The sequence below is a fragment of the Centroberyx affinis genome, unplaced genomic scaffold, assembly GCF_046629955.1.
Source record: "Centroberyx affinis isolate AG114_WGS23_722 - 3 ecotype Tasmania unplaced genomic scaffold, CSIRO-AGI_Caff_v1 ptg005250l_1, whole genome shotgun sequence".
Taxonomy (NCBI): Eukaryota; Metazoa; Chordata; class Actinopteri; order Beryciformes; family Berycidae; genus Centroberyx; species Centroberyx affinis.
The window spans coordinates 78,441-104,643 of record NW_027282614.1 but is presented as its reverse complement, the minus strand read 5'-3'; the positions used below and the strand labels follow the sequence as shown (position 1 = coordinate 104,643).

The 26,203-nt window shown below is 37.3% G+C and overlaps 1 pseudogene; it reads right to left on the bottom strand.

Annotated features, from left to right (window-relative positions):
- Nucleotides 1-5,464: 5,464 nt before the first annotated feature.
- LOC139667023 (cyclic nucleotide-gated channel alpha-3-like) lies at nucleotides 5,465-16,027 on the bottom strand (annotated as a pseudogene).
- Nucleotides 16,028-26,203: the final 10,176 nt, after the last annotated feature.

Sequence of the window (26,203 nt, the reverse complement as noted above, 5' to 3'; positions counted from 1 at the left end):
TACATGTACATGTAAGCAGCATTTTAAAGTTGTCAACGTGAAGCTAATCTTAACAATTTAGCTATACTTTTGGGTAATCTATAACAATGCTATTTTATAGTTATTTTATAAAGATGATCAAATGTCAAAATCAAAAGTAACTATAACTGTGAAATAAATGTAATGGAGTAAAAAGTACAATATTTCCCTCTAAAATGTAGTGGAGTATAAGTACAAAGTAGCATAAAATGGAAATACTCAAGTAAAGTACAAGTACCTCAAAATTGTACTTAAGTACAGTACTTGAGTAAATGTACTTAGTTACTTTCCACCACTGCATATAACAATAATTTTGGAATAAAAAAAAAATTCAGATGCAAATGCTAACATCCTGTTTCACTGATCACATACAAATTCACAGCACATAATTCAAATGCAGTTGTCTGGTGGCACAAATCTCACTCCATAATCCATAATGTTATGTTTGATGCACGCAGAGAGTGGATCAGAGTACAGCTTGTTCAGCGGTAAAGTGCCGATGCGGTGGAAGTGACCGGCTGTGTTGTGTCCCCACAGGTTACCCACGTCCCACACTTGCTTTAATGTGCTGCTGCTGCCCGAGTACGGCAGCAAGGAGAAGCTGAGGGAGAGACTGCTGAAAGCCATCACCTACGCCAAAGGGTTTGGCATGCTCTGAGCCCCCCCCCCCCCCCCCCCTCCCCCCCCTCTCCCCAAACACACTGCAAAAGGACTCCTTTTCAGAAAGCCCCACCGAACCCTGCCTCAGTCGTCCCCGCCGCCCCCCGCCCCCCGCCCGTCCTTTATCGGAAACGATCTTAACGATGACAAAAACACAGATCATAAAAAAGATTTGAGGAAAAACAAGTAAAAAAAAAATGAAACGGAAGAAATGGTTCAAATGATAGAGCGCTCTAGTAGTCCTTCGACTGTGCCTGCATCATCCCACATCGCTTGGTGTAAGCACAGAGATCTCATACGATCAAACTACCCACCCCCCCCGCATACACATTATGTGAATGTGCTGCAGCCCCCCCCTTCTCTTTTTTTTTTTTTTTTTTTCTATGTACAGAGAGGATTTTTTTCCTTATTATTTATTTTAAGGTTGAAATCGGTTATTTTTCATGCCTGCCTATTGTGATAGCTTCCTACTCGGTGGGAAGGGGTGGATCGGGATTAAATGATGTGAGTTGGGACAATGCATAAACAAATACAAATCATGATATTTGCTAATGCAAAAAGCTGTATCCATGTAGTCCTAAACTACTCCTGACAGTTCTCCCAGTTTTAGACAGTGTAGTTTGAGTCGCCTTTGGTTACTTCAAAACAACTTTTTCTCCTAAAGAAAGAGCCCTTCCCGACCACTCAGCTCACAACCATTGGTTATCATTGTTTCTACCAAGTCCATTTTTCATCAAAATAAGCATTTCGAAAGTCGCTGTCATTTTGTCCAAAATGGCACATTATCAAATAGCATTTTTTTTTTTTGCCATTCGGAACACCGCGGGTTAGACTAAAATCTTGTCAGAGCTGTGTAAGTGCACTTAGACATTTTCAGAATGTTTTTTTTTTTTTTTTTTTTTTTTTCTCGGCCACAAGTTGCCATGATTGTTCGAAGCATTTTATTTCCATATGTCTTCCTGTGTTGACAATTCTCAATAAAAACAGTATTTATATCTCAGTGCGGTTGGAACCAGAATACCCTATTGTGCACCTTTTTGGAGGATTTACACATTTAGACCAGTCACTGATAGAGGTGGACTCAGCAGTGTGACGTAGCTTCTAGAGCCAAAGGGCACGTACCAACATAGAGCTCTTCTTGTGCCAACTAATATAGCCAGTTGATTGGCTAATCCCCAGTAAGTTATTGGCACAAGCACTTTGTGTTGCCTCCTCTGACTTAGTCTTCTATGAATAGACACTTCACACTGCAGAGTCTTTTAAATATAACCCCGGTTTAGCTGTAAACTCAATCTGTAGAGTCAAGGCATTGTGTGCTAAATAAAGTGTCTACAGACATTTGCCAATTGTCACTGACAAAGCTTTGGTTCCCTGTGATCTTGTGTCCATTGAACTCAAGTCTCTCTCTGGAAAAGTCTCTTGTAACAGCACTTTTGTTTTTGTTTGGTAATATTGATTGGAATACCAACTGTGAAATTCCTCCCCTTTCAGCACTAGCAGTTTCTTTTTGTTTCTTTGTTTTTTTTTGTTCTGGACAGTTGAATAGGGGTGTGATCACTGTTTTATAGGACTTGAGTGATGCCTACATGCTGTCCTCACACAGGTGTCTCAGTACTCAGCATTGGCTGGCTCCCTCCCTCATCGACTCTCATCTGAGTTATACAAGATTCAGCAAGCATCCAGCTGTTATTTAACAAGGCAAGTTGACTAAACATGTTCTTTTTTTTAAATAACAGCCGAGGAGTACAAGGGGAGGGGTTATACGCATTCATACATTCAAACCAGGAAGGTGTCAAGGACTGTAACAGTCTTCTACTGTTGGTCAATGCGAAGCTCCTTTGGAGCAGTTGGGGGGGTTAAGTGCCTTGCTCATGGGCACCTCAATGGTAGTTGTTGATAAAGGGGGTTGAACTGGTGGCCTTTCACTCAGAAGCATGAGGTTAGTGCCTGCCCAGCCATGTGGCTGCAGGAGGTGTATAAGAGGGATCTGGTCCAGACTATTGAAATACTGCTCAGTCTGTGTGTGTGATGTTAGCTATGCCACTAAACCAAGGTGTTCAGGCCACTGCTGCAGTACACAACAACCCTGAGCCGTCTCTGTTCTATTGCTTATGTTCTCATGTCCTTTGTTTCAGCCAGACCTGGGCAAAAAAATAGTATTTAAAAGTGCTTTTTATGCTTTTTTTTTTTTGGCCTACTTAGGTGCCAGGTGGGTAGGTATTGCCGCTAAGGACAGTGCAGCGAGTGCCAGAAAACACTGGAAAGTTTTGGAAAATCAATACTTTTGTGGGATTGACAACTTGGCATTGTCCTATTTGTAGTAAACCCCAACCATGTGGAACTCTATGCAGGTTAAAAAAAAAACTAAACGCTATGAATTACTTGTAACTGTTAGTGGACCCAGGTCTGGTTTCAGCTGTCTATCATTACTTTGTACCTCTGTTTTGTACTGCTGAAGATGCTGCTCACCTAGACTTGTACAAGGACTCTAGGGCCTAGTGAAGGTGAAAGGTGAAAGGTTAACCTGATAACGGGAAGGGAAGCAGTTCTTTGTAGGTTGGTTTGAATCAACAGTTACATTTGAAAAGATACAAATTGATGAAAGGCTAAAAAGTATCAAGTGTTGTGAAAACATGCTTAATAAAAGTGACTGCTTTTTTCCAACTTGTATCGCCTAACAATCCTGATTTTAGTCCAGAGGTTTGCCTTTGGTGTCATTCTCTTTCAGGATGAATCACATCCACATTCAGCTGTACAGTTAATTCCAGTGACCACACTGAGCAGTATTAATTTAGTTTTGACTTAAAGGTCCCATATCGTGTAAAACAGGATTTCCCTTGCCTCTTTAATTATAAAGGAGTTGGATGGTCTATCTCAGTGTTTCCCAACCCAGTCCTCAAGGACCCCTTTTCCTGCAAGTATTGGTTCCAGCTCTACTCTTGCGCACCTGATCCAGTTAAGGTCTTAATGCTGATTGGTAGAGACAGATCTACCTGAACAGAGCAGCATGAAAGTGTGTAGGCCCCAGTGGGATCAGGTGTGCAAGAGTAAAGATGGAATAAAAACTTGCAGGACAGGGGGTCCTTGAGGACTGGGTTGGGAACCACTGGTCTATCTAAACATGGTGAAAGTATCAAAACACACGGTCGCCAACTAAATCCACACAATCCATATTAGTGCAGCGAGCCTCTAAACGAGCCGTTTGGACTTCCGTAACTTTGTGACGTCACAAAGGTTCGCTCATTATCATTTTTGTAAGAAATAATAGACTAACAAAGTGTTTTTTTCAAAGCGGTTGTCATTGTTTATTACCGGAGAGTTTTCCCTACCTGTAGCTGCCGGGCCACGGTGTCTCACGTTTCACTCTTGAAACGGTTAGCCAATCGAAACAGAGGGGTCGTTAATATTAATGAGCCTTAAAGACACGGCGACAGAAACGGCCTGTTCTCTGTAAGGCTCAGAGAGATGCTGGAAGATGAACGTGGAAAAATGGATTGAGAGTGTTTTCGGTACATGACACCACACACACAGCTTTTAATAGACCTCAAGACATAATATAAAACACTGGGAAGTGGAGAATATGGGACCTTTAAGGCAGTGAGCACAAGAAAACCATCTCACATTACTACTTTACTGATTAAATTCTCTCTGCTGACTGTACCGGATTAATATTTAGGTCATGATATTCATCTATATCATGATGACAGGATGCTGACATTTTTTAACTAGGCGCAGTGGCTGATGGATTCAAAAAGTAATCAACCACTTGTAAAATATGATTTTTAGAATAGAAGACCTCTGAATGATGGTTGGTCACCTTTAAGAGGGTGGCTGGTACAGTAAATAGATTTATCAGCTACAGACAAAATTTATCAGCATTTGACTTTTATCTTCCACCCTATTAATAGACCTAAAAAAAGTTTTACCTATTAGAATTACTCACTTTGGTCTCAGTGGTTTCTTAAGTATTTTAAAAGGTAAATCCTAGCTTGAAATCTTTACTGCTATTACAACATTCGCAAGTAAAGTAATGCTTTGTGGTTACAGGCTCTTAAATGGATCTATCTATTGTTCCATAATGGAATAAGACTACAATGTACATAAAAGCATTCATCCATCTTTTATTATGGACATCTGAAAATAATTTTGCAATTGAGCATTTTTGTGCAGCATTTCAGCAGAAGCATGCCTTAACTGCAAAAAGTTTCTCATCTATTACCTGTGGCCAGTGGTATACTGGGATAAAAAATAAAAAAAAAGACGGCTCTGGAAATTAGACCCAAACTGGCCCACCGTACTGAACTGACCCACAGATCCTCAACCCATTGCCCTTGCTTCTCACAAAAGCGACACATGTAAAATAAAGTATTATTAGAGAAGAGAAGAGAAACATCCCTTTTACATGCCTTCAGTTGTTCACAAGGTTTCCATGGTCTCTGCCCATAAACATCACATCTCAGCAACTTGTGGATCATAGAAAATCCCGACTTTCCCTGTCACATTTACCCTTTTGTTTATATTTTTCATGTGCACTCAACAAAGTGAGCATAATGTTCATTTGTTAGGTCAGCAGCAAATTTATGCACAGCACAAGTCTGTCACTGTCAGCTCAGCCTATGAAAGGTAGAATGTACCAAAGTAAAGTCGGAGGGGAGAGAATGATGGACGATGAAGAGAGACCCCCCCCCCCCCACACACATCCCTATGGAGCCAGAGGGCCAGTCTCCAGCAAGACCACCAAACGGCACTGGACTTCTTTTATTTTTTCGTATCAGTGTTGCTGGACTCATTCCTGGCCCAGAGGTTGACCGACCCACCAGGAAAACCCCGGACTACTGCTCCAGATGGCCAGATTGTTCTTTACAAAGAGATCCAGGAGGCATCACTTATTAATAATAGTGTTGCTGCTGAAGTGATGATTATGGAAGCCCATTTCCGCCAGTGTGATGAAAAAAAACAGTCCTGTAAGTCATTATAATGAGAAACTTTCTCAAAATAATGAGTTAGTATCTCAAAATGACTTAGTATCTCAAAATATTGAGTTAGTATCTCAAAATAATGAGTTAGTACCTCAAAATAATGAGTTAGTACCTCAAAATAATGAGAAACTTTATACTAACTCATTATTTTGAGAAACTTTATCATTATTTTGAGATACTAACTCATTATTTTGAGATACAGTCATTTTGAGAAAGTTTCTCATTATTTTGAGATACTAACTCATTATTTTGAGATACAGTCATTATTTTGAGATACTAACTCATTATTTTGAGATACAAAGTCATTCTCTTTTTTTTTTTCATCACACTGGCAGAAATGGGCTTCCATAGGATGATCATTGTGGTTCCAGGCTCTTAAATGGATCTGTCTATTGTCCCATAATGTAATAAGACCACAATGTACATAATAAAAGCATTCATCCATCTTTTATTATGAACGTGAAAATAATTTTACAACTGAGTATTTTTGTACATGTTATTTCAGCAGAAGCATGCCTTAACTGTGAAAAGCTTCTCGCCTATTATCTGTGGCTTAAAATCAGTCCATTCGTTACAAAGAGATCCAGGAAGCATCACTTATAAATAACAGTGTTGCTTTGGAAATGATCGTCCGATGCTGCAAATGTCTTACTAAAAAGTAATAATAATAATAATAAATGACACTAAATTGTATTTGTCAATCAAATACAGTCACTATTATTAAACGGGAGAAAAATAAATTGTTTATAGTTAAGTCCATTGTCTTACAAATTGTCAGGAAACTGGAGTTTACATTACACCTAGGCAAAATGGTAGCTGAATGTGTAAAAAATAATAAATAAATAACAGTGCCGAGTGCTTGGTTTAGCTTAAGTATTAAAATCATTTTCTACTTTTTCCCAGGATTGCTCATAAATATAATACATAATACGCCAAAAGTATTTTTGGCGTATTGCAACAATAATGCAGCATTGCCAGATGCTTTTGTAACTAATAACAACAATACATAGATATGTTTGTGAAAATAGTTGACTTGAGGCAACCATATTATGTTACAATATATAAGAATAATGAATAGAGACAGACACTGGGTGTCCTTGTCTGTCCAGCTGCTGGTCATATGCCATTTGGTGGACACTTATCCAATGTGCCTTACAGCAGTGATTCTCAACCTTTTTCATATCAAGGACCCCTAATTTAGTCCACATTAGGGCCATGGACCCCCATTTGATGAGATGTTGTTAGATATGATTTTGTCCAGAATTTCATGACTGTCTGTATTGTTGGTAGAGATAATAGTGAAACTATGATCAAAACACTCATTCTTCTACGTTCTCTAATTGTGTTAACTTCTTGTAAATGAAGTAATGCTGAAGTTTAACAATTGATGAATTTGCTGGGGACCCCCTGCAACCCCCTCAAGGACCCCTTGTGGTCCCCAGACCCCACGTTGAGAACCACTGCCTTACAGTACCATGGGTGGCCTCAGAAGGAAGAGTCCCTAACCTTGGCAGAATTAGTGCAAAACTCTACTGATTGAGCTATGCAGCATTACATGCTGGAGTAATACTGCCAAATTCACTTTGTTGTCATTGTCCTCCTCCACATCAGAGATCATCCACTCTAAGGATTCGGACCTCGTTCTCCATATTGGAGAGCCGTTGCTTGAGCTTCCGTTGGTAGGATTCATACTGTTCTGTCAGCTTACGAAATTTGGCCGTCATGACCTCCAAGTTACCTTCCAACTGAGTGACTTTGTTCTCCAAGTCTTTGGCGTCAGCACCAGCGTTGGCAGCCGACTCGTCTATTAGGTTGTCTTTCATCAGGATGGCCCTCCCCTTATCTTCTAGGGCGTATTTTGCATCAGGGTACTCAATGAGTGCATCCATTAGATCATCCTTGGACAGGGCAAAGAGATCAGAGTAGCCGACACTTCGGATGTTGGCCGTTCTTCGGTTGCCCGCCTTGCTGCCCTTGATACCGAGGATGCTGATTTCCCCAAAGTATGCTCCATCACTTAGGACCACGAACTGGGTGACTCCATCATCTGCTACCACAGCCAGCTTTCCTTCTTTGATTATGTACATTTCCCTGCCAATATCGCCCTTCTTACAGATGTAGTCGCCAGGACTGAAGACTTGCGGCTGAAGCTTGAGGACCAACTCGACAAGCAAACCTGCTTCACAGTCCTGAAAGATGCGCACTTTCCTCAGTGTCTCCAAATGGACATTGATGGCAATCTCGGCCTTCAGTTTGTCCGGAAGGTTCCTCAGCACCTGTTTCTCGTCACAGGTTTTCTGCTCTGTCCAGAGGTAGTCGAACCACTTCACCACCCTTACCTCCAGGTCTTTGGTAACTTTACGAAACTGCATGTACTGCTTGATGGAGTCAATCTTAGCCTGGAACTCTGCACGTGCAGCATTCATGTTGGAGATCATGGCACCAACGTTACCTACAATTGTAGCAAAGATCAGGACACCAGTGAGGAAGTCAGCAACCACAAATAGGTACTCAATATCTTGAACAGGGGGCGGCGTCTCTCCAATGGTGGTCAGGGTGAGCGTGGACCAGTAAAGGCAATAGATATACTGCCTGGCCAGGCGTGCATTATTAGGGTTGTTAATGTCCGGATACACCCAGGTGTCTGAGCCAAAGCCGAGGGTTTTGGAGATGGCAAAGAAGAGGCAAGCATTCCAGTGGATAATGATGATGATGTAAAGCACAAGGTTTCCGATTCGGAAGATGTTGGGGAAGTTGGTCCGAGTTTCAGTCCGGTCAAAGAACTCGAAGAGGCGACCTAGCTTGAAGAGACGGTTGAACCTCCATTCCGGGTTGTCGATACCGATTTTGAGGAATACAAAATCAGTGGGAATCATTGATATTATGTCCAGTTTGAACTGTAGTGTCTTTGTGTAGTTTTCTTTCAGTATCTTTGCATCTTTAACAAGCAGTCCCTGCTCCAGAAAACCTGTTGACACATTATATGATTTGCATTATCACTTTTACAAGAGATCTGTGGTCCAAAAACATTAGTTTTCTGTAATTTCACAAAATTATTTTAACTGACCTGTCCTGGCTCTCACAAAGGTGTCTATATAATAGAGGGCATCTGAGGTGTAGTCTAATACCATCCATAGTGTTGTGTTTGTGGACTGCAGTTCATTGAAACAAGCCCTAGGGGAAAGCAGAAACATGAGAAGATTGATCATCAAAAACCTCTCAAAAATGAGTCATAAAGGAAACAGAAAATCACAGGTATTAAGACCTTGCCACCAGAATCATCAGGTTGTAGAACACCGGGATGGAAATTGTGCACAGCCAATTGTAGTACAGGTCTGTGGCAGGGTCCATGATCCACACCTCCTTTCTGAATGAGAAATGGAAGAATTTATTGCCCACCATTTGAGAAAAAAAACAAAAACAAAACACTATTACTATTGCTAGTGGTACTGGTAACTACTAAAACATTTACTGGATTGTCTATATATTGTAGAAATATTGAATGATGAACTTCTGGAAAGGGTTAGTCAAGTGTTTTTCCAAATTGCTGGCATTGTTATATTTTTGCATATGGAATCATCTTTGTGTTTGAAATATACACTAAAGAACTTATAGCAAGATTTGTCCAAAATGTATATATGATGGAATCAGATGCATTTATTCTATTGGCTGTTCATAATGAAAGATCAACATCAGTGACCAACATGTTTTTGGCCCCTGGCTTTTATTGGGGTAAGAAGCACAACCCATAGAATAAAGGCTTTTAACTGAAAACTGTTAACCCATCTATATTCACATATAGTATATTTTCTCATGTCTGATATATAGGAAGCTCTTGACATGGTTTCAGCTTAAAAAACTAGATGACACTCCTCTGTAGAGAGCATACCTCTGCCAATACTATGTCAAGATGCCTGTTCCACATCAGATTTTCACCAAAAGTAAATTTCATGTCCTTTACCACCTTGTTTCACATCAGGAGATACACACATTTTTAAAGTTTGTGTAAAGAGTTTGTTTTTCTGAATTAAAGAGATAATTATTAATTAGTTTAATCCAGTTTTATTTAAACTAAACAGGCAGGGCATGTTTGCTTCCATGAAATCGAGCTCTCAAGTAGGAATGAGAGCTTCTCTTGGGATTTTGAGATATCTCATTAATTCAGAAAAACAGAGCAGAATTATTTTTTTCCATGAAAACTTTTCTCAGAATTCTGAGATAATTATCTTGTTAATTCAGAAAAACAGGGCTTTTTTTTTTTCTCAAATGAATGCATTACGCTTCCGTAGACTTCTTTATAGGTAGAGGTAGAGAAATACATAAGCAAACCAGGATAAACTGGCGTAACATCATTGAAAATAACTCTGTTTAATTTGTCCAGGAAATTTCATTCAAAATTAAAAAGAAAGTATTCCTGTGAGCCATAAATGACCATTTCCAGGTGAAAAAGAAATATTCAAGGTTGTTTGTGGTTTCCAGGATTATTTTGTGGTCCAGAAATATAAAACTGAATGAATATTGAATAAGTCCTATTCCCATGCTTAAAGCACTTCATGTTATACTCACGGAGGCTCTGGCTTTTTGTCGTCCTTCTTGTCATCCTTCTTTTCGTCCTTCTTCTCAGTTTTCTTCTCATCTTTCTTCTCATCCTTTTTCTCATCTTTCTTGTCCTTCTCATCCTTCTTTTCGTCCTTTTTCTCGTCTTTCTTCTCATCTTTCTTTATTTCTCCCTTCTTGTCATCTTTTTTGCTGTAAAATAAATAAATCTGTCTGATTGGTTGGAAATTCATGAACTCGGTGTCATGCAGCGGACCCAGGAAGCCAGAGGGGGGCAGTATGATACAGTTTTGTTGTGTTGTGCATTCATTTCAGACAGAGCAAGTAACAGAAATCCATTCTGTAAACTTAACATATTCCACTATTCCTACATGATGAAAAAAGTATTCCACCTGTTCTACCTTCATATCTATGTTTCCTTACAGCAACAATAAATGGGGAATTGGCTTTAATTGCATGAATTTGAATTTGTTGTGCTCATATTGAACTGTTGAATTCAAAAAAATAATTTGTTGAATGGGTGTATTCAAAAATTGAATGTTTAGGCACTATTAGATAGGGGATGCAATGGCTTGGAAATAAATCTCACAGAGCGGACGTTCCATTATTCCTATTCCAGTTGTATCAGATTGCATGACAAAAGGTGTTAGACATGTTAGAAAATTCAAATATGTAAACCTATGTAACACACATAATGTACTGCACTTACTCATCAGTGTTGTTGCAGTTGTTCATATTTAGTGCAGCCAAGGGCCATTGAGGATCACTAGAAGAGGAAAAAGACTTGTAAATAAGGTCAGGAGCAATTTTCACATCGGCATCAATGAAGCTTTACATTCTGGAGAACTGGAATTAGCATACCAACTGCATACACTATGACTGTGTGTGTGTGTGTGTGCATGTATGTATGACCAGATCTTATCTGAATTATATGCCGCTATTGACTACTGCAGAATTGATTTTAAAATTCTCTTAATCACCTATAAAGCACTACATGGGCTGGCCCCACTTTCACTGAGATCTCTCAGGTCTTCTGGCCAAGGCCTTCTAGCTGTCCCATAAACCAGGCTTAAAACTAAGGGTGGCCAAGCTTTTTCAGTTGTAGCTCCCACTCTCCTTCCTTTAGTCATAAAAAACGAGTCAGTGGATAGTTTTAAGAAGCTTTTAAAAACTCACTTGTTTCGTAAGCACTTTGTTTTGTAATGTGTGTTTGCCTTCTGTGCAATTTTAATGTTTTTATTTTGTTATTGTCTGCTTTTCTGTTTCTAACTTTCTTTTTTATTTCTATTTTTAATGTTTTCATTGTACAGCACCTTGTAACTCTGGTTTCGAAAGGCGCTTTATAAATAAAGTTTACTTACTTACTTACTATTGGCGAATATGTTACCAAATCTTTGTGAATTTACACATAATATTTCCAAATAATTGTCAGGATTTGTTTTAATGTGCTTCATGCACAAGGTGAGAGGGTTTTTTATTCCATCAGGAAAATTCAGTTAATGTCAGTTAAGTTGTACGTCACAGAAAAATAGACTAAATTGACTTTCAAATACTTCCCTGAGTGGTGAGTATCCCTACTCACCACACTGACACAGTTAGCAAAACCAGGACTTGTAGTGTTTCGGTAACACTTTACAATAAGGGTCACTAAGTTAAGGGTTAGTTAATGCTTAATAAGGGTTAGTTAATGCTTAATAAGCATTAACTAACCCTTAATTAACAGTTAACTAATGTGTAATTTACTAATGGTGTTCATGTTAACTAAGGTATTAATTTATATATTATTTCATAGTTTATAAAGATGACTATTAAGTAATGTATAAGTTAATACCTTAGTTAACATGAACACCATTAGTAAATGATTACAGACACATTAGTTAACTGTTAATTAAGGGTTAGTTAATGCTTATTAAGCATTAACTAACCCTTAACTTAGTGACCCTTATTGTAAAGTGTTACCAGTGTTTCAGATTAATGCTGTCAGTTTTGACCCTAAAACTGTAAGGGCTCCATCTCTGTACATTGCATGCTGCCAATAGTAATAATGTAATTTATATTAATTGTTTATCAGTACGTCAAACTGCCCTTAATAGTCCTGTCAGCTTTGGATTACAGAACACAAGGTGTCTGAGGGAAGTCTTTTATCTGCCATGACTTCATCACATCTAATTCAATATACTTTTTATAACTGAAACCTGATAGTGAGGGAGACTTCCCCAGATCTCCCCAACGTTATCTGCTAGCAATTATCCACAGGACTCATTCTCAATATTTGCATATTTCCTTTGATAGCTCAGTCACAGGAGCTGGTTCCCAGGTCTAGAGCTGACCTCCTCGTGCAGTTCTGGTTGTTCCTAGGGGGGGCGCTGCTCTCGGCCCTCCAGGCTCGTCTGAACTCGGCGTGGCTGCTGAGGCTGGGGTCCGCGGGGCCAACGCTCCCGTCCCTCCCAAAGTGCATGAAGCGGGACAGCCTTGGAGAAGATGTCAGATAGCAAAACGTGCTTATCGATTTTTGATGGATTTTTTGACTGCATATGAATCTCATTTTGCAGAAGGTAGGCTATACCAGGGTTGGGCTCAATTTCACTTCAGTTCCAATATATTCTGGAAATGGATTTTCCTGAAGATGTAAAAACTTGAAATCTTTTGCCATGAAAAGATTCTCATATTTAAACTATAGTAGAAATTATGGAGAATAAAAGCTTTATCGTTTCATGTGAATTGCAGTTTCATGTACAACATTATGGCATGACAGAAAGGTCTGTATTCTATGGAAGCCCATTCCCGCCACTGAATAAAATAAAAAACGGCTCAATTCTGACTTTATTTCTCAGAATTCTGACTTTATTTCTCAGAATTCTGACTTTATATCTCTCAATTCTGACTTTATTTTTCACAATTCTAACTTTATATCTCACAATTCTGACTTTATTTTTCACAATTCTGACTTTATATCTCTCAATTCTGACTTTTTATCTCACAATTCTAACTTTATACCTCACAATTCTTTTTTTGCATGAGAAAAAACAAAAGTTAGAATTCTGAGATATAATGTCAGAATTGTGAGGAAAAAAAGTCAGAATACTGAAAAATAAAGACACAATTGCGAGAAAAAAAACTCACAGTTGAGTCATTTTTTTATTTTATTGATTGGCGGGAATGGGCTTCCATAGCTTCCTCCTGTGTCCAGTAGAGCTAGCGGTATAGGGAGTGACACTCACCTGGACAGCAGTCCTGTCCCTGGTAACGACGCCTGATCCTCAGTATCCATTGGCCTGGAAACACAGTGGAGGACAGTTAGACAAACTCAGCAAATGATAACTTCCATATATAAATTTGCTCTAGCATTTTTCAAAAACTCTTTCTCCACACTATGGTGCATATATTGTTCCATGTGTAAATGTTACAGAAAGAGTTGATATGACAACTGCAAACTGAGATGGTGTAACTAATGAAAACTTTTCCATCACAGACAAGGCTCCTTGAATCCAGGATATTTATTTGAATTATATTTGATAGGGATGATGCAATTTAACATAGTTCCAATACAGAGCATGAAACTGATGTGCTGCACAGAGAGTTTATAGCTATTGCTAATTTTCAACTCTTGTCCCTAGTTGGGCTTTTACATGTACAGTGTAATGATAAAACCACAATACACTACAGATATGGAAATACAATATAATACACATACCAAAATACACCAATACATATACACCATACATAGCTGTTTCCCCGCTCTGAACTGACCTGCTGTCTGCTCGTCTGGCCGTGGCGGGCGGTGTGTTTGGTTGGCGTGCGATGACTCCACACACACCTCAGCACAACATCAGGATGACCATACACTGCTGTGAGAGGAGAGACCAAGGGACCGATACACACTGAGCACACACAGACACACACACACACACACACACACACACACAGTTTTTATTTTTTTGTCTCATATATTTAAAAATTTGTTAAGAAGAGCATGAAGCCTCACATTGGATCAGTGGTTCTCAACCTTTTTCATATCAAGGACCCCTAATTTAGTCCACATTAGAGCCACGGACCCCCATCTGATGAGATTTTGTCTCTCGGACCCAAATCTGAGAATATTTTTTATTGTCAGATATGATTTTGTGTAGAATTCCATGTCTATCTGTACTGTAGGTAGAGAGATAACAGTGAAACTATGATCAAAATAGTCATTCTAAAATGACAAAATAATGAAGTTTAACAATTCATTCATCAATTTGCTGGGGACCCCCTGGAATGCCCTCAAGGACCCCTGGTGGTCCCCGGACCCCAGGTTGAGAACCACTAGATAACATTAGAGCTCTAATTGTTGATTGGGGTTTGCCGCAGCAGAACCTGCAAAACCTCCCAGTTTTATTTGTTTAGTTTTGTTGTGGTTCACTGTTACTGTTCACTGTTAAATTTATCATTTATTTGTCTCACTTAATTATGACCCAGCATATGTAAATGTGTTGAGGTAAAATAGAAAGTGCTATAGAAAATGTTAAAAATTAGGTGTCATGGAAGGTCAGATTTCACCAAGAAGTTGTTTGAAAGAACTTGTTTCCTTCCAGTAAAAGAACAATATCTTGCTGAATTTAGATTAAAGGTCCCATATTGTGAAAAACACATTTTGATAAAAGAAATGGTGTTTGTAGTTTGTGAACTGAAAGGGGTTTTAGAGTTTGTTTTTTTGGGTTTTTTTTTTACATGTTCTGAGGGTGTATTTAGCCCCTCTTGATATTATATTTCATCAATATGATAATATAGTTTATCTGTGTATGAATAAGGGCTGTGAGGAGGGAACATTGTAGCTGCTGTTACTCTTCATTCCTTTATTCTCAATGCTTTCTCCATTTCAAATATGTACTTTACAGATAAATGTCTCTGAGAAATTAAATGAAATTAAAATTGTAAGTTTAACATGTATGTTTGTCATACAAGTTATATCTGTGTTTTACGAGTGTTGATATAATTAATGAGTAAGCATTATGATTAGGATTCTTATAGCATGGTCAAAAGACATTATGAGTTTATTATAATTTTTCATGAGTGCTGCAGAGATATGATAGCCTTAGAAGGTGTCACCATGATGAGTATTCCCATATTACCCCGTGGCTTTGGAACGACCTGCCTGAGGAGAGAAGGCTGCAGAATCAGTGACGTCTTTTAAATCACTTCTTAAAACCCGTTTCTATAGACTTGCTTTTCATGTGATGTCGTCTTTTTATCGTCTTTTATTCTTTTTATCTTTTATTGGCTTTTTATTGTCTCTTTATCATCTTTTTATCATCTTTCTATTGTCTTTTATCTTAACTCTGTCTTAATGCTATCTTACTTTTATTCTATTTTACTGTATATTTTGGTTTTCATCCTACGATCCCCATCCTATGATCCCTATTGTTTTATTGCCTTTTAAATTCATAATTTGAGTAATTTGAGTATTCTGCTTTATTTTGTCTATCAAAGCAAACTCTGTTTTTAAACATGCTATATAAATAAAGTTATTATTATTATTGTTATTGTTATTATTATTGTATTTCAAGAAATCATCAATAAATCGATGCACCCAAGATTGCTTTATTGTCTTAAAAGCAAGATCTGTTGTTGAATCTGTTCACAAACGTGTTAAATGTCAGTTTTCAGGCTATTTTCGTGGCCTCATTCAAACAAATACAGTATCATTATATATTTCTCCTGTGGGTTTGACCCCCAGTGATATTACAGCCTTGCTCCATCAAGCTATACACAGGTCCCACCATGACATGGCGAGTCCTTCTGGTTCTCTCCAGAGCCTTCTCCTGCGTCCTCATATGACACTGTGCAGCACAGTCACAGCTAAAGGATTCTTTAATCCTCAGATACTCTGGCTGGCCTTGTTGTAAAGACAAATTCTAATGAACACTGTTTTTACAGTTTGTTAAGAACTATCACAGTGAAACACTGTTTGAAACTGTGTGTATGAACACTGAATTAGGGCCTCAGACTCACTCGCTGTTTTTAAATCAAATCTTAAGATTCACCTGTTCCTCTCTGCTTTCCCCTAGGGTCCTGGTTCATATGTGCCTTCCCTTTAAACTTGGGTCTCTAAATTTTTGTCTCTAATTTTATTCATCTTATTTTAACCCTTATTTTGGTTTATGCCTATAATTGCATGATTTTTTTTTTGTGTAAATCGACCAGTTTTAACGTTGTACTATGATTGTTTTACTCTTTCTGTGAAGCACCTTGAGATTTCATTGTATTTTAAAGTGTGCTATATAAATAAAATTAATTATTATTATTATTAAACAGAGAGTTAGCAATGGTTCTATGTATAACAACAGAGCCATGTAATCATGCAGTTCTATGGAGGTACAAGCAGTATGATAGATAGATAGATAGATAGATAGATAGAGGGCTGGGCGATAATTCAATATTATACTAAATTGATGATGACAAGCAAATTCTACTTAAAAACTCTGATAAAATGAGGTATGGTAGGAATATTATTTGAATATTTCTGTTTTGTTTGACATCACACCTAATATTACCATTCAGTTCAATGAGATGAACATTCATTTGATTATTTAATGTGATTTTGCATACATGAACCATATCGTGCTATATATTGATGTCGAGAAAAATCCTTATGATTATCATGATATTGATTTCAACCATATCGCCCAGCCCTAGATAGATAGATAGATAGATAGATAGATAGATAGATAGATAGACAGATAGACACATTCCAGAAATCAAAAATAAGATGCAATAGTGCTGATTTTCTGCAGACTGATCAAGTGATCAACAGTGAATTCATCAGTGGCAAAACAGTTCAAAACTGTTCAAATCATTTTAGTCCCATTAGCTCGGCCTTCTGCTTCTTCAACGCTATTAACTCAAATCCTTCTCTCTCAGATTATGTCGGCTAAAATTAGACTTTCAAGTCGGTGTGACTTGTTGAGCTCTGGGCTTACAGAAGTTTTTGCTTCTCACCATCACACTGAAACACAACAAACAAGCACTATCTACCGTTAAATTAGGTTTACCTGAATGTGGGTGATGAGACCATGCAGTCCAGACAACTAGAAGAAGTTACGGTGAGCTCTGAGTTAATCCCATACTGCGCATTCCCTCCTGTTCCTCTGTCACATCAAAGGAAATCCTCACAGGAGAAAAGAACACTCATGCTTGTGTGTGTGTGTGTGTGGACAAGACCTTCTCCTGCTGTGGAGGGGTTAATATCTGCAGCCGGTCCGCTCTACCGCTCTGCACTGCCTCCCAACACATAATGAAGGAGGAGGAGGAGGAGAGGGAGGGAGAGGAGGAGGAGGAGGGTGTTGTGAGGTGAGTGGAGGGAGCAAAGAGCCGTAAATCATGGTCTATGTGCTTTCCAGATGGCAGATCAGTGTGAGAGGAAACTACAAATGTCTACAAAATGTTTGGGGAGACGATATGATAACAATGGCTTTGTGATTATGTTAGTTAGCCATTTAGTTTGTTATAACATTTTCTTAAATGCTACAATACGTAATGGTTAATGATTAACAATTGATTTTAAAAACATTTTTGGGGTTGCTGTAAAGTTTACTGTAAGTAAATGGTTAATAAGTGGCTTGTAAAGCATCAATAAACATCTATTTTATTTCTATTATAAAATTGGAACTGATGATAGTAGCAGTAGCAGCAGTAGTAGTAGCAGTAGTAGTAGTAGTAGTAGTAGTAGCAGTAGTAATAGTAGTAGTAGCAGTACCAATACCAGTAGAAGTAGCAGTATCAGTAGCAGTAGTAGTAGTAGTAGCAGCAGTAGTAGTAGCAGTAGCAGTACCAGTACCAGTAGAAGTAGCAGTATCAGTATCAGTGGTAGAAGTAGTAGCAGTAGTAGTAGTAGTAGTAGTAGCAGTACCAATACCAGTAGAAGTAGCAGTATCAGTAGAAGTAGCAGTATCAGTAGCAGTGGTAGTAGTGGTAGCAGTAGTAATAGTAGTAGTAGCAGTACCAATACCAGTAGAAGTATCAGTATCAGTAGCAGTAGTAGTAGAAGTATCAGTAGCAGTAGCAGTGGTAGTAGTGGTAGCAGTAGTAGTAGCAGTAGTAGTAGTAGTAGCAGTAGTAATAGTAGTAGCAGCAGTACCAATACCAGTAGAAGTATCAGTATCAGTAGCAGTAGTAGTAGAAGTATCAGTATCAGTAGCAGTGGTAGTAGTGGTAGCAGTAGCAGTAGTAGTAGTAGCAGTAGTAGTAGTAGTAGTAGTAGCAGCAGTAGTAGTAGTAGTAGCAGTACCAATACCAGTAGAAGTAGCAGTACCAGTAGAAGTAGCAGTATCGGTAGCAGTAGTAGTAGTAGTAGCAGCAGTAATAGTAGCAGTATCAGTAGCAGTAGTAGTAGCAGTATCAGTAGAAATAGCAGTAGCAGTAGTAACAGTAGTAGTAGTAGTAGAAGCAGTAGCAATAGTAGTAGAAGCAGTAGTAGAGTAGTAGTAGTAGTAGTAGTAGTAGTAGTAGCAGTACAAGTACCAGTAGAAGTAGTAGTAACAGTAATAGTAGTACCATATTCAGACTTAATCAAGGCCCCTGTATCCTGCTGCCGGGGCCCTGAGGGACTCTGGCCCTACATTACAATAAGGATTTTGCAGGGGAAAGATGTTAATGCAGTCAAATTTCTGAACTTTAGAAATCTGAACACATTGTTCTTCTGAACAGATATAATTAAAAAAAACATATATTGTATTAATTGTAGACCACCCTTTGATGTACTTCATATCAGATAAAAAATTTGTGGTGCACCCAGTGTCCTCTTGAAAAACCACATTCTGAAGTAAGACCAAGGCTATTTTACCATAGTAGATTACCAATCTGTTCAACTGTTACACATGGAGGATGACCAATGTGAATTCCCACAAACTTTATGGCCTTTTTAAATGTCCTGGGACTAACGTACGGTACGGCTGAACCTGTGAGTCAGTGTGCCAACAAGGTCCTGTTGGTTTTTGGCAACCACAAGAGACACAAGAATAGTCTTCACATGAAAGCAGGTGATTCTGCTCCTGCTCATTTTTTAAGAGAGAGGACGGTCTGCCCTCTGTGTTGTTTGTCCCCGTTTGGACCGTCCTAAGAGAAACATGGAGGGATTGCAGCCTGTAGAGGTCTCATATGCACACTCACTTCATGTGATGAAAGCAGAGACTTCTCCAAAACTGACTGAATTCAGTTTACAGTTTTAGACTGTAAAACTCAACTGTATTAGAAGAATTCGGCAAAATATTTCTTTTTGGCAAAACAGCAGACAAAGATTTCCAAGATTTCAAGAATAGTTTACTAGCTCTTGAGATAGAGGAAAATGCAATTCTTTGACATGACTGACTTGGTTGAAGGATCATTTTATGGACGGTCTTATTCCTATAACTATCTATATATTTTTCATAATTCCATATGTATCAAAAGCTAGATAAACAGAATAAATAAGAGTTCAAGACACTTATTTATTTATATCTGGTTCCAGAGGCAGAGTATCCCTCCCAGCCTCACCCAAAGCCTCTTAGCTGGTGGATGGCTAAAGTGAGACATCAGACTCCACCTCCAGGACCAGAAAAGAGCAGGGAAATCCTCCCAGCAGCCTGCAGCACAATCAGCTAATCTTAGCTAAGGTTCCAGTGTTTCCCTGAGCTCCTAATGCTGCCGGACCAAAAGTGAAATGCTTACCAGTGTAGGAGCTCAGGTGATCTCAGATGCTGTGAAAGTGACAGGCAATCAGTCAATGGTTTACAGTGTTTAGAGACTGAGATACAGCAAGCCACCAAAATGATAGTCAACCCCATGTACCAAGTAATAATATCATATAAGTAATTGATATTGAGTGAATGTATCCTTGTTCAGAGCTCCTTACCGTACATGCACCAGTACATGCACTACTATAGTCGTGTTAGTGTTAGTTTTAGTTGAATTTTTTTTTTCCACATTTTATTTTTTTTTTTTTTCATTTTATTTAAGTATATCGGTTAACTAAAAATCTATGCGTTTGTGTGTTTAACCAACAAATTCAGTTTATTTTCAGTTACATTTCAATGTGGGTTTGGAAGTTTTAGTTTGTTTTTTTTTTTGTTTTTTTTTGTTAGTTTTAGCTGATTTTTTTCCCTTCACATTTTTAATTTTTTTTAAATTTTATTTAAGTATATCGGTTAACTAAAAATCTATGCGTTTGTGTGTTTAACAAACAAATTCAGTTTATTTTCAGTTACATTTCAATGTGGGTTTGGGAGTTTTAGTTGTGTTTTTTTTTAGTTTTTTTTGTTAGTTTTAGCTGAATTTTTTTCCCTCACATTTTTTATTTTTTTTAAATTTTATTTAAGTATATCAGTTAACTAAAAATCTATGCGTTTGTGTGTTTAACAAACAAAGTCAATTTATTTTCAGTTAAGTTTCAGTGTGGGTTTGGAAGTTTTAGTTTAGTTAAATTTTTTTTTTGTTTTTTGTTAGTTTTAGTTGAAATTTTTTTTTCCACATTTTATTTAATTATTTTTTTTAATTTTATTGAAGTATATCGGTTAACAACAAATCTGCGTTTGTGTGATTAACAAACAAATTCAGTTTATTTTCAGTTACATTTCAGTGTGGGTTTGGAAGTTTTAGTTTTGTTAATTTTTTTTTTGTTTTTTTTTTTGTTAGTTTTAGTTGAATTTGTTTTTTTCCACATTTTATTAAATTTTGTTTATTTTATTTAAGTATATTGGTTAACTAAAAATCTATGCATTTGGGTGTTTAACAAACAAATTCAGTTTATTTTCAGTTGCATTCCAGTGTGGGTTTGGAAGTTTTAGTTTAGTTAATTTTTTTTTTTTTGTTTTTTTTTGGTAGTTTTAGTTGGGTTTTTTTTCCACATTTTATTTTATTTTTTTTTATTTTATTTAAGTATATCGGTTAACCAAAAATCTATGCGTTTGTGTGTTTAACAAACAACTTTACTCCACGTTTAGTGAGTGCTGCTAAGGCCATCCTGCAGCCAGACAGCATGGGGAGATTAGTCGCTACAAATGAGATTATAGTTAATCTGCTGATGCTGTTTGGTGAGCGGACAGAACAGCCATGACGGATCATAATACACTCTACACAGATCTGAATACTTCTTGATCTGGTGGGTTTGGAGGGGCAACTTTTACAGCCCAGACAGTAAATAGACTTATTTATTTCAAATGAAACTTCAAGTGTGTGTGAGAAATCTAGGTGTGAAGTGGATTTGGGGCTGATTTACCTTTAACACTGACCATAAAACTGACAGCCACTTCTGAATAATGAAAAAGAAATCCCATCTATTGAGGTTATAACATCACAGGAAACATTTCTCTCCTGTCTAAATAGTCAGGAATAAGATTCATATTTCCAGTATTTATAGTTGATTTCAAGTAATGCCAGTTTGGGCGAGTCTGGTGTCCTGAACAGAGAGTAGAATGAGAGGAAAACATTTAGGACTATGGATTATGTCACACTTTTTAACTTTTTCTAATAGTATCATATGCCTTTTGCAACCTCATCCCATTCATAACTCAAGTTTTTTTGTTAGTTTTAGTCTCGTTTTATCTAGTTTCAGTTCAGTTCTAGTTTTAGTATTTGCAACAGGTATTGTAAACATTAAATCTAAATTTCTTTTAACATGTATTTACCTAAATTATTCCTTGCCAATAAACAAAAAGACTAAAACTAAAAACATTTGATGTATATTTTTTATTCTATTTTAGTTTTAGATGTAGACAAGATAGCTTTAGTTCAGTTTTTCTTTTTTTTATTTCAGTTTGCCACCATGCTTTTTAACACCTGGTTTTCATCTTAGCATCTTTAGTTTACAATAAGAACTTTGTTGTGAGCTAATGTTTAGAACCTCAAATGATTTTTGTGAATGTGAATTTGTGAATGGTAGAAAATCTCTCTGCTGATGGTCAGGCCTGATCCTCTCCAGCCTCTGTGTGAGTCACTCCTGGTGGGAACAGACCTGCTGGTCCCAGGCTGGAACACACAGGTAAGCCTTGGCAAATTGTTGGCCCCATGTGCATTTCTAATTGGTAACCTCCTCTGGATTCAAGCTGTTGACACCAGTGGCTCCCAGGCTGCGTGCTGTACTGCTCAGCCTATGAATCACACAGCAGCCAGGCAGAGGAAATGCTATTATCAGTGGGCAAATTCATTTCAGCCAAATGGCTCCTTAATTAATGTGACCCAGATATGTTCTTATCACCAGACATGGGTCAAACAACTCTTAGTGTTTGATTTAACCTGCAGATGCATTGGCTTTACCACAATAGGACAATTTAGATACAATACTGTACATCAGGACAATTCAGATTACAGCAAACTATTCTCAGTTGACTTGTGAATATGAACCAGGGTTATTAAAGTTTTTTATTTTTTTTATTTTCATGTAGTCTTCCATTTTTATTTCAAATTCAGTTTATTTTCAGTTACATTTCAGTGTGGGTTTGGAAGTTTTAGTTTAGTTAATTTTTTTTTTTTTTTTTTTGTTAGTTTTAGTTGAAATCTTTTTTTGTAGTGTTTTTGTTAGTTTTAGTTTAGTTTATTTTTTATCTAGTTTAATAATAACGTCTACATTTTTTACACTCATTGTATTTTCCTATATGTGGTGAACCCTACCAAATAAAATCAATGTTATGGACTATTTGTAAATACTATTTAACCCAGTATTGTGGTTGGTATATTTTTTTAATTCATGTGTACACTGAACCAACAAGTTCCAAAACATTTGAATGATAAACTGTGCACAGTTCTTTGCCTATAATAATTTGTGTTCATGGTAGTTATAAATAAAGAAGCATTGCCAGTCTGAATGTGACTAGACTCTGTCATACAAAGGTGAATCCTAAAACTGGGAAACGAAGTGAAACTAAACTGAAATGCTTGCGAATCAAAGGAGGTAGCAGGGTGTGTGAGGCTCAGTCTCAGTAGATTTGACATCACTGTTGTCAATTCCCAGTGCTGCTGATGTGTTAACAAGCTGCTGTGATCTGGCACGCCAATTAAATTCATTACAACCTTTGTACTGGACGTGCCTGGGCTTCGGTCCCCATAGGAACACTGTCAATGTCCTCTTATCTGTTCCTGACTTTTCATCTGCACATCTTTGATTCCACTGGTTCAAACAGACTTTTCCACAGGGCAAGGACCCGGGGTATAGTCAAATAGTATGTGGAGAATACTTCTTTAGTGTTTGCCTTAAGTTTCTGATGGGTGAGGTTTATTGCAGCGGGGCTGTGGATGCAAATGAGGTGACTGTCTGAATTTTGAGGACTTCATTACCTAGAAATCCCGTAAGGTGACGTCAGCAAGCGGCACACAGCCCCAGCTGGTCTGTGACGCTTTATGCCAAAGACTATCAAGACAAGAGGGACAAGAGAGACAAAAGGTCTAATTTTGGTGAGTCCAGCTTGCTCACTCCTGTTTAGGAGACACTTTTGGATTTCACTCTTAAGTTTGGATTTATCACTTCCCAGTGGTGGAAAGTAACTAAGTACATTTACTCAAGTACTGTACTTAAGTACAATTTTGAGATACTTGTACTTTACTTGAGTATTTCCATTTGATGCTACTTTATACTTCCACTCCACTACATTTCAGAGGGAAATATTGTACTTTCTACTCCACTACATTTATTTGACAGCTTTAGTTACTTTTCAGATGGAGATTTGACACAATGGATAATATAACAAGCTTTTAAAATACAACACATTGTTAAAGATGAAACCAGTGGTTTCCAACCTTTTTGGCTTTTGACGTCTTACAAAAAGCAGTGTGTAGTCGGGTCACATTTCAGATGTCTATGAGTTGTTAACGGCTCCACCAAATAGTGATTTTTCCCTCTAAACCTCACATGGTTTCATTTCAATAAATGTTCAAATGATCCAATATTTCAGCAAAAATCAAAGATTAGAGAAAAAGTCCAAAAACTGAAAACAGATTTGTGTATCAGAACTTTGTTTTTTCTTCTTTCCTCTCCCATTAATCATCTCATGACCCCTCAGATTTATCTGGTGACCCTTTGGAAGGGCCCGACCCCCAATTTGGGAACCACTGGTCTAAACTAGCTAACTGTATATACAGTAGTTCAAACTAGCTCCACCTCCAGCAGCTACAACAGTAACATGCTGCTTACACACTGATGCTTCAGTATTAATAATCTAATGATGTCATATATAATAAAATATCAGTCAGAGGGACCAAACCACTACTTTTACTTTAATACTTCAACTACATTTTGCTGCTAATACTTATGTACTTTTACTTAAGTAGGATTTTTCATGCAGGACTTTTACTTGTAATGGAGTATTTTTACATTGCTGTATTGGTACTTTTACTTAAGTAAAGGATCAGAGTACTTCTTCCACCACTGTCACTTCCTGTGTTGAGAAGATTTCCCACCAGTGACTATCGACACCAGAAGTTCATTTGGGCAAATGTGTCTCAATTAGTGGGGATGGGGCGGTCTCCTCTTTGTGATTTAGGTGATAAGACTGGATTTCTACATAAAAATCTTGCATAGTGCAGTTTTAAACTAGTGACCATTATATTGTCCTGTTTAGAGAACCCCATCCACCTGACATCTCAGTAGGGTAAAACATTCCACAAAAGTATTAGTAAATCCTATATGACTGATGTCTGGTAATGAGAAGTGCTGATGGGCTTTTGTCTGGTTATATCTGTGGAAAAAACATTTTAACATTAGATTAGATTGGATGAAAATTTATTGATGCCTCTGGGGAATCTGGGTCTTCGCAGCATCAAGTCATAATGGGATACACCACAAGAAAATAGATTAGAAATATAGCAAATAGTCATATTAAACATAACACAAACATCAATTACAACACTAGTTAAGTAGAAATGTAGGAATGAAACAGAATGAAAAAATGTATTATCAAAAAAGCATTATCAGTATGTGCAACATTAGCACTACCGAGATAAAAGGAAAATGAATAAAAAATATAGGAAAATATACCAAAAATATGAAATGTATGCATTATAAAAAAAAAAGACAAATGCAATATATAACAAATTAGAATATGAAAAAACCCCAAACGTGTGAATTAGATATGTATTTTACTAGCCATCACCCTATCAAATACTTTCACATACTGATAATGTGAAAGGACATGTGGATTTTTGTCTATTGTCATGATCACTATCATTATTAGAACATATTTATAGAGATGGAGGTAGAATAGAACTTGATCAAGAGGCTAACTGCATATTCAGACATGGGGCCCAGACTGGATCATTACATCTTAAGATGGTGCACTGCTGCCCTCTGGAGGTCACTACTACTAGATCACAATGATTCCACATTACCTGCACGTATGCACAAGACTGATCTGTCCAAAATCTTGCTAAATGTGGTTGCATGCCAAATGTATGGAAGCTCATTTCCGCCAGTGTGATGAAAAAAACGGTCCTGTAAGTCATTATAATGAGAAACTTTCTCATTATTACTTTCTCATACTAACTCATTATTTTGAGAAAGTTTCTCATTATTTTGAGATACTAACTTATTATTTTGAGAAAGTTTCCTATTATTTTGAGAAAGTTTCTCATTATTTTGAGATAGTAAGTCATTATTTTGAGATACTAAATCATTATTTTGAGATACCAAGTCATTATTTTGAGAAAGTTTCTCATTATTTTGAGAAAGTTTCTCATTATAATGACTTACAGGATCTTTTTTTTTTAGTATCTTTGAGATACTAACTCATTATTTTGAGATAGCCTACTAACTCATTATTTTGAGATAGCCTACTAACTCATTATTTTGAGAAAGTTTCTCATTATTTTGAGATACTAACTCATTATTTTGAGAGTTTCTCATTATTTTAAGATAGTAAGTCATTCTTTTGAGAAAGTTTCTCATTATTTTGAGAAAGTTTCTCATTATAATGACTTACAGGATCTTTTATTATATTTTTTAGTATCTTTGAGATACTAACTCATTATTTTGAGAAAGTTTCTCATTA